Below are 10,491 nucleotides of genomic sequence, written 5' to 3' on the forward strand. Positions count from 1 at the left end.
AGTCCAAACGGAATAAAACTTTCGCGATGATTTTTCTTGGACCAGAAGACGCCCAGGAGACTTGGAGTGCAAGTCAGAAGAGCCACGAGGTGACCACAAGGGTGGAGGGCACGCCCAGGGGGGTAGGGCGCGCACCCCGACCTTGTGGACCCCTAGGTGAGCCCATGACCTAGATCTTCCTCCTATATATTCTCAGATACCCCCAAAACTTCCAGGGGAGCAACGAAACCACTTTTCCACCGCCGCAACCTTCTATACCTGTGAGATCCCATCTTGGGGCCTTTTTCGGCATCCTGCCGGAGGGGGATTCGATCACGGAGGGCTTCTACATCAACACCATTGATTCTTCGATGAAGAGTGAGTAGTTTACCACAGACCTATGGGTCCATAGCTAGTAGCTAGATGGCTTCCTCTCTCTCTTTGATTCTCAATACAATGTTCTCCTCGATGTTCATGGAGATCTATTTGATGTAATACTCTTTTGCGGTGTGTTTGCCGAGATCCGTTGAATTGTGGATTTATGATCAGTTTATCTATGAATATTATTTGAATCTTCTCTAAATTCTTATATGCATGATTTGATATCTTTGCAAGTCTCTTCAAACTATCGATTTGGTTTGGCCAACTAGATTGGTTTTTCTTGCAACGGGAGAGTTCTTAGCTTTGGGTTCAATCTTGCAGTGCTCGATCCTAGTGATAGAAGGGGAAACGACACGTATTGTATTGTTGCCATCGAGGATAAAAAGATGGGGTTTTTATCATAATGCTTGAGTCAATTACTCTACATCATGTCATCTTGCTTAAGGCATTACTCCGTTCTTTATGAACTTAATACTCTAGATGCATGTTGGATAGTGGTCGATGTGTGGAGTAATAGTAGTAGACGCAGAATCGTTTCGGTCTACTTGACACAGATGTGATGCCTATATTCATGATCATTGCCTTAGATATCATCATAACTTTGCGCTTTTCTATCAATTGCTCAGCAGTAATTTGTTCACCCACCGTAATAATTTGGGATAATTGATTTTAAGCCCCTAGTTGGGTCACACTCGGCAGGTTTACCCCTAGTTTCCTAAAAGACTTGTTCCTACCCAAACCACTTTGCTCCTCTTTTGCTTTTGCCATTTGACCGTTTGACCATCACTTTGAAAACTTCATAAAAAATTCATACTAACTCAGAAAAATTCAAATAAGATATCAAAATGTTCAGAAAAGCAGCACCTATATGTGCATGTCATTTGCATTCATGAAAAAAGTGTTCGACAGTCCCCATCTTAGTTTTAGCTCATATGATCTTAGCACAGACAGTAAAATCTAGAAACATTATAAAACTTATTAAAAAATTTGGTGGCAAACTTTGAGCAATGTTTCGAGTGATTTCCAAGTTTCATAAGGGAATGACATTCGTGGACGTCGTGAAAAAAACAAAAATCAATGCTCCAAAATTTCATTTTTTACCACGACTTCCATGAATGCCATTCCCTTATGAAACTTGGCAAGCACTCAAAACATTGGTCAAAGTTTGCCACCATTTTTTTAGAATTTTTAGATTTTTTTTAGATTTTAGTGTTCATGCTAAGATCATATGAGCTAAAACTGAGATGCGGACTGGCCAACACTGTTTTCATGAATGCAAATGACACGCACGTATAGGTGATGCTTTTCTAAACATTTTGATATCTTATTTGAATTTTTCTGATTTAGTATGAATTTTTTATGAAGTTTTCAAAGTGATGGTCAAACGGTCAAAGGGAAAAAGCATAAGAGGAGCAATGTGGTTTGGGCAGGAACAAGTGTTTTCGGAAACTAGGGGTAAACCTGCCGAGTGGTACACAACTAAGGGCACCAAATTAATTATCCCTAATAATTTCTATCTTGAGAGAAGCCTCTAGTGAAACCTATGGCCCCTGGGTCTATTTTCCATCATATAAGTTTCCGATCTACAATTTTAGTTTCCTATTTACTTTCGTTGCAATCTTTTACTTTCCATTCCATAAACCAAAAATACCAAAAATATTACTTTCCCGTTTATCCATCTCTATCAGATCTCATGTTGCAAATAACCGTGAAGGGATTGACAACCCCTCTATCGCGTAGGGGGCAAGCTGGTCTTCGATGGCTTGTGCATTGTCTGCTACTGGATTGATACCTTGGTTCTCAAAAGCTGAGGGAAATACTTACTCTACTTTGCTGGATCACCCTTTCCTCTTCAAGGGAAAAACCGACGCAAGCTCAAGAGGTAGCAATCCGTAAACTCCTCTCCATGTTCCTCTTATCCCAGGTAGTGCGGTGGGAAGAGAAGCAGATGGGCCATGCACGGGCACAATGCCACCCCGATCCCCTTCAAGAGTTGATGAGCACAGCCTAACAAGATCGGGAGTGGCAAGGTTGCGGAGCAAGACATGTGGAGCACCTCGGCGGCCCCCTGGTCACTGCTTCCAGGGCTAAACGGGGAGCTCCAGCCCAGGCACCGGCAGAGGAGGACGCCGGGGCCTAGCTAGATGATCCCTGAGGGAAGCGGAAGCACCAGGGGGCAAGCCTTTCCCCGACAGCCGGGGGAAACGGTGATGACGAAGTCGGGGAAAGGGGGGAAGAGCCAGACAGACGGGCAGCAGGTTGCCAATACAAGATGAACGCGTTGATGCAGTCGTGCTCCTACTAGACGGCCTGCCTCCCGCCTTCTCCTTCTCTCCAGGCTTCGTGTTTGTGGCACCCAGGCTCAGAGAAACCAGAACGCCCCGTATTCCAGCCCAGAGATCGAGGAGAAGTCTTTTGGAATACAGCACTGCTTAGCGTAGAACAAATCAGCTCTTTATTACAATCTATATTGGGCACAAGGGGTTTCGATATAACGAGGAATTACATCGGCATGGCGACACTACGCCTGCCACTGTTGCTCTATGCAAGCAGTAGAACAATTCGAAGCAGCAAAACAACGACGACGGTGCTGAACTCCACTCCGTAGGGACTCTGGTTGGAACGCTTATCCCAGCGCGCAAATGAGGAATCCACGGCAAACAAGCAATCAAATCCGGCATGACCTGCAAACTGGCATAACACGCCAGGTCAGTACATTGAATGTACTTGTAAGCTCACAGCAACCAAAGCAATCAAGACAGACAACAGCATGGCAATTATAGGTTAAGCAGGAATTATCATGAGATCATTAGAATAACATGGCATGAACAACATGAACATGATACATCTAGAACAATATGAGCATGGCATGAACATATAAATCTGACGATACTAGCATGCAACATGATAACACTATATGCACCACTTATTCTTCTCGGGTTACTTCGCAACCATCAAATGCATCACTTACCAGCCTCAGACATCACACGATCATCTCAGGATCAAATCAAGCTTGGTATAAACAATACCATAGTAATCATTAACTGACCACAAGGAGCTTGATATTTACCCACGATTCTCGCACAACATCATGAATATCCAACAACTCGGTATCCTCGATACCACGGTGATCATCTCACGATCACAACCAATCTCTTTCTCATCATCGAACCGGGGTTGTTATTAAGCACATCACTATTATTACTGTTGACCCATAGTATGACCAACTACGAACTGGGCCCTTATCCGCAGGCGCGCCTATCGACTCTGCAGAGGTAGCGCACTTTACCCACACCACGGAACCCATGGCCTCGCACTCCCATTCGGGTGGACCAACGACATTCTGACAGAACTCTCCCATTGCCATGACACTCTTACGGCCACTCCGACCAAGTCCCCACTGGGCTTAGTACTGGGTGACCTAGCCTACCAAAGGCAAAACTACCACTGTCGTGGCAAATAAACAATCCAAAACGGGGACATGGTAACATAAAAACAATGGGTCCACAAGGTTATGTCTGCTTATCGGGCCAGGGTAACGCATGCCCATAACCTTCCATCATTGGAGGCACCGACAAAAGGCATGACAACGGACGAGAAACGGCCTCCCCATAGAGGCAAATGTGGTTGCACTGGCCAGCTCGATATGGTGGCACCATGACTCAGCCAATAGTTGTTCAAGTTCAATTTAATCCAGTTAAACTTGAATGCAATATGTTGAGCCATGGTAAACTAACATGATGCAATTAGAATGCATGAGCATGATATAAGCCTGGGGTGCAACAACCATATCAACAATGAATCATATCCAACTGAGCATGGCATGACGGCGAGCATGAATAACAAAAGTACAACACTACTCATAAACAAGCGGCGGTGGTGGACGGGGCTTGCCGGAGAGGAAGAAGGCGACGGCGAGGGGTGACTCCAGGGGCTCAGCTGCATCCAGGCGACACCAGAGGATCCCCAACGACGCGGCTAAGAGGTTGATAGAGCTAGAGGGGCTTTGGAGTGGGGTGGTTGGGCTGCGGGGATCGCCGGCGATCTCTGGTCGAGGTCGACGGCGAGAGGCCTGCCTGACCGGGCTACGGCTCCTCTATGCGGTCGTGGTGGTTGTGTGGTGTGGTGTGAGGCTTTGAAGCGGAGGGAATGGCGCTATATATAGCCGGAGCGAGAGGGGGTTACATGGCGCCGCTGGAGTTCTCTGGAGACTGGCGAACATCGCCGAAAGGCACCAGAGGGAGGGGCAAGGGCTCAGTGTGTAGGCGGGAGTTGTCCACACTCGCGGACGAGCACAGGATGCAGAGGGAGAAGAAGACAAGGGCACGAGCGCACTGTGGCTTTTGGCCGTGACGTGCCCGTGCTAGCTGCAGCATCTCCGGCATCGTCAAGCGCCAGGGAGGGGTCAAAGGTGATGAGTCGAGGCTGGTGGCGCGGGGCGGTAGTCGTCGGCGAGCTCTGGCTCGAGCACGCGCCGAACAGAGGCGTTGGCGCTACTCAGAGTGCGTCGAGCACATGCCAGACCCCGTGTCCACACGAGGTCACCACCCTGGCATGGTCAAAGCGACTCCCACGATCGGCCAATCCTTCTCTGGGCTAAAGTCCATGCAGTGATAGGTCTAGGGAAGCTGAGGACTCAATGCCAGGCCGACCAGATGTGACTCAACCATCTTGGCATGTTTCTGGACAGAAACTTGGCTGCTACGTTTGGACAACTTCTAGATGGCCCTTAGGGATGATCTCCTAGGGTTAAGGGTTACTTAGGAGGGTGAAGAGGCTCAAGAAAAAATCAGGGCCAAAGGATCAAGGAAAAATGCACTTGCTGTTCAAAGTGGAATTTTGGGCCAGAAGAGAAATTATTTTCTGTAGCAAAAATACTACAAAAATTCATGCAATATTTTTGCTTGGTACGGTGGGTCATGATTCAAAGAATATTTAGGATTTATTTCAGATTTTTGGGAGCAATAAAAATGGGGGTTACTTTGGAGCACTAGTTTCTGAAATGAGGTTCAGAGGAGAAAATGAATATTTTCCTTTTATGAAAAATATTCATTTGATTATTTTGAGGATTTTTCAGAGAACTAAGGTTGAAGGAGAAGTAGATAGGTCACTTGGGTGAGAGTCAAGGGCATGCCCAAGTCACAAGACCATTTGAATTGATTCCAAAAAGTCAAATCCAAGGCAAAGGCAAAACCAAATCCGGAAAAAGAGAGAAGGCAAAATCCAGGCTGTCACAAACCTCCCCCACTTAGGATGAATCTCGTCCTCGAGATTCGGTTGCTTGGGAAAACCATCCTGGGTAGGCAGTCCTTAAAAATTCCTCTCTTTCCCAGTTTGCCTCTTCCTCGGTGTGATGTTTCCACTGAACCTTGTAAAACCTTAGCACTTTGCTGCGAGTGACTCTGTCTGTCTCATCCAATATTCTGATTAGCTTTTCCTCATACGTCAAATCCTTAGCCAGTTCTATCTCTGCCATATCAGTCCTTTTCTCCAGTGGCGAGATACATCTCCTTAGGTGTGAGACATGAAACACATTGTGTACCTCTGACAGCTCGGGTGGCAATTCCAACTGATATGCGACTGTTCCGACTCTGGCCATGACTGGAAACGGACCGATATATCTGGGTGCCAATTTTCCTCGGGTCTAAAACCTCTTAACTCCTTTCATAGGGGTAACTCGGAGATAGATGTGTTCTCCGGGTTCGAAGCTGATCTGGCGGTGTTTGGGGTCATAATAACTCTTTTGTCGAGATTTGGCCAACTACGGTCTGTCTCGGATTTCCTTGACTTGCTTCTCAGCTTCGATCATGAAATCAGTCCCGAAAATATGGCTGTCTCCGGTTTGAGACCAATTCAGCGGAGTGCGGCACTTATGGCCATACAGAGCTTCGAAGGGTGACATCTTTAAGCTTGTCTAGAAACTGTTGTTGTAGGAAAACTCGGCGTATGGCAAACAGTCTTCCGACTTGGACCCTTTGGCCAATGCACATGCCAGGAGCATATCTTCGAGTATTTGGTTTACTCGCTCAGTTTGTCCATCTGTTTGGGGATGATAAGCCGTGCTGTATTTCAGAGCAGTTCCCAAGGCTTGATGTAGTCGGGACCAAAATGCTAAAGTGAAGAGAGATCCTCTATCCGAAGTGATAGTCTTTGGTACTCCATGCAGACTGACGATTCAGGACACATACAATTGTGCAAGTTGATCGGCATGGTAGGTGGTCCGGATGGGAAGAAAATGTGCCACCTTTGTTAAGGTGTCCACTATGACCCATATTGCGTCATTTCCTCAGTGAGTCCTTGGTAAACCGGTGATGAAATCCATGTAGATATCGTCCCATTTCCATTGGGATACAAGTAACGGTTGAAGGAGTCCGGCGGGTTTTTGGTGTTCCGCCTTTACCTTGTTGCATATATCACAACAAGCCACAAAGTTAGTGATGTCGTTCTTCATTCCATTCCACCAGCATACCTGACGAAGGTCTTCGTACATTTTAGTGCCACCTGGTTGAATTGAGTACGGCAATTCATGTGCTTCTATCAACATTTTCTTCCTTAGACCTTCTTGGCTGGGTAGGCAAATCGTTCCTCGGAATCTTAGCGTACCTTGCTGATCTCTAGAGAGATCCTGTGTCTGTCCTTCTTGCATACGCTTGGCATATAATTGCAATGATTTGCCATTTGCTTGAGAGCTGCGAATTTCTTCTTCGAGGGTAGGAGCAACTTCCAATATACTGGCAAGACTGGCATCCATGATTACCAAATTAAGCCGGGCAATTTCTCCATAAAGCTCAGGAGGCAAAGATTCCATTAGAGCATTCAGGTTGGCCGGTTTGCGGCTGAGAGCGTCAGCAACCACATTAGCTTTGCCCGGGTGATAGTTTATACCGAGGTCGCAATCCTTAACCAACTCGAACCATCTTCGCTGACGAAGATTCAAATCGGGCTGAGTGAATATATACTTGAGACTCTTGTGGTCGATAAATATCTGGCACCTCTTTCCAATAAGATAATGTCTCCAAATCTTCAAAGCGTGCACCACCGCAGCCAATTCCAAATCATGAGTGGGATAATTTCCCTCGTGTGGCCAGAGTTGTCGGGATGCATAAGCCACAACCTTGCCATCTTGCATAAGTACGCGTCCAAGGCCTTTTCTAGAGGCGTCACAGTAGACATCAAAATTGCAGTAGATGTCGGGAAGAGTCAATACTGGTGCTGACGTCAGTCTAGTTTTTAACTCCTTGAAACTCCGTTCGCAGTCCTCAGTCCATTCAAACTTCTTATCCTTCTTTAGGAGCTCTATCATGGGCTTTGCAATCTTGGAGAATCCTTCAATAAAACGGCGATAATATCCGGCTAGCACAAGGAAACTTTGGATTTCTGAGACTATCATGGGTGCGGACCGATCAAGCACATCTTTTACCTTGCTTGGATCCACGGCTATTCCTTCTGCCGAGAGAACATGCCCTAAAAATCCAACTTGCTTGAGCCAAAACTCACATTTGCTGAACTTGGCGTAAAGCTGATGATCGCGGAGCCTCTGCAAAACTGCTCGGAGGTGGTCCTTGTGTTCGTCTTTGCTTTCTGAGTAAATGAGGATGTCATCGATGAACACCACGACAAATTTGCCCAAGAAAGTCCGTAAACACCTTATTCAGCATATGCATGAAGAAGGCTGGGGCGTTGATGAGGCCGAATGACATAATGGTATACTCATAGAGACCATACCGAGTGGTGAACGCGGTCTTGGGAATATCTTCCTTCTTGATTTTGAGTTGATGATATCCGGTCCTCAAATCAATTTTGGATAATACTTTGGCTCCACTTAGTTGATCAAACAAATCATCAATCCTTGGTAGTGGATACTTATTTTTTATGCTGACGTCATTCAGTTGTCGGTAGTCTACGCACATCCGAAGACTGCCATCCTTTTTATCCACGAATATCGCGGGTGATCCCCACGGTGAAGAGCTTGGGCGGATGTATCCTTTCTACCGCATCTCATCAGGTTGTTTCTTTAATTCCACCAATTCTGATGAAGGCATCCGATAATATTTCTTGTGTATCGGTGTGGTTCCAGGCACCAAGTCAGTTGCAAACTCCAGTTCTCTGTCTGGCGGCATTCCTGGTAATTCCTCAGGAAATACATCGGGATACTCACTGACCACGGGAATCAATTCCACCTCTTCTGCCACGGCGGTGAAAACCATATCCTTCTTGGGTATGCTTTTGCGGGCATAAAAACATGCGGTGCGACCCTCCTGATTTGCCATGGTAACCTCTCTGGTCGCACAGTTGATGCATACTTGGTATTGGGTCAACCATTCATTCCCAGAATAATATCCAATTTGTCAGAATCGATGATTATTAGAGACTTTGGAAACTTGACCCCCTTGATATCAATTTCCAGATTATGGAAGACCAGATTGCTTTTGAGCAAGGATCCCGGGGATTGTACCAGCATATGTTTTCCCAAAATCGAGCAAGGAAATTTGTTTTGGGTAGCAAAACTCTGCGAAATAAAAGAGTGGGAAGCCCCAGAGTCAAATAAAATTATGGCAGGTATGTTATTAATAGGGAACATACCAATGACGACTTCCGGGTCTTCTTGGGCTTCATCAGCGGAGATATGATGGATTTGCCCTTGGATGGCACTCGGGCCGGGATATGGCTCCAGATAGTTGACTTGCGGACGGAATGGAGCTGTTGGCTTGCCGTTCTTGGGGAACTGTCTGGCTTAATGTCCGGTTTGCCCACAACTGGAACAAGAATTGTTGCGCTGACAATATTCACGTACCGGGCTAGTCACGATATTCTTGACTTGAGTGGTGGTCTTGTTGACATTTTGTTGCCAGTTGGGTTTGTACTCAACCTGAGTCTGTTGCCACGTACGAGCCTTCTGCACGGGTTGCATATCCTTCTTAGGCTCAAATTTGCACTTGTGGTCATTATTAGCTGGCCTTTTGTCGTGCATGAGCTTGTGTTCCCATTCTGCGATGAGAGTCTTGTTCACCAGAGTTTGGAGGTCCGGAAAATCAAACATGCTGAGAGTGCACCAAAGATGCTGATTCAGTCCTCCAAGAAATTTGTCGACCCTCCGTTCTTCGATGGCCACATCATAGAGGGAATAGCGGGCCAAATGGTTGAATTTATTCAGGTACTCGCAGACTGACATGCTTCCCTGAGTGAGAGAGAGGAATTCATGCTGCTTGATTTTCATAATTCCGGAGGGAATATGGTACTTGCGGAAATGATCCTTGAATTTAGTCCAAGTAATTTCCTCGTCGGCGGGCCACATGGCCTTAGCAGTATCCCACCATATCGCGGTAGCTCCTTCAAGATAATGTGTTGCGAAAGGAACCTTGTCTCCTTCTTCAGTGCGAGCAATTTCCAGTTTCTTCTCAATAGTCCTTAACCAATCATTAGCGTCCAATGGATCAATAACTTGACTGAAATTGGGAGGCTTGGTTCGCTGAAAATCTGACAGCTTGGAGTAATGACCATTCTGATGTCCATTCTGCCCAACCCTAACTTGCACACTTTTCAGTAGTTCCATTAGATCGTTGTTCCTTCTTTCTTCAGACATTCGCACAATTTGCTCAGTAGAAGACGAATGTGGCAGTGGAGGCGGAGGTGGCTGGTACAGCTCGGGGGAATGTCCTGCCTGTCTTGCGGAGCGACGAACAGGTTCATCCTCACAAGCTTGGCTGCTGCTGCCTCCCCGCGGCATCCTATTATTTAGTTTCCCAATGCAAAGCAACTGCAATGAGAAATATCCAAAAATGGGAGGAAAGCCAGTGACAAATCCAGAAGAAAACAGCAAAAGAAACCAAGGGGAATAAAAAGAGAGTTCCAACATAATTATACATAGACTCAACACAAGAGTTAAACATCATGACTGGGTCACTACCCTCATACATGAAACTAAGCATCATAACACGTGCGACTACATCCATACATCATACTCATGCCGACGGAGATACTCTAGCAATCTACTGCTCGGATGGTGCTGCTGCGGGCTCCTCTCCTGAGACGGACCCAGATCCTGAACTGATAGTGGTGACCTCCGGGTTAAGAGAGACGCGATGACGCAGCCTCGAGGACTCTCCCTCAGGGGCAGGTGCAGGATGGTAT

Source organism: Triticum aestivum, chromosome 4D (genome assembly GCF_018294505.1).
Source record: "Triticum aestivum cultivar Chinese Spring chromosome 4D, IWGSC CS RefSeq v2.1, whole genome shotgun sequence".
NCBI classification, from domain to species: Eukaryota; Viridiplantae; Streptophyta; class Magnoliopsida; order Poales; family Poaceae; genus Triticum; species Triticum aestivum.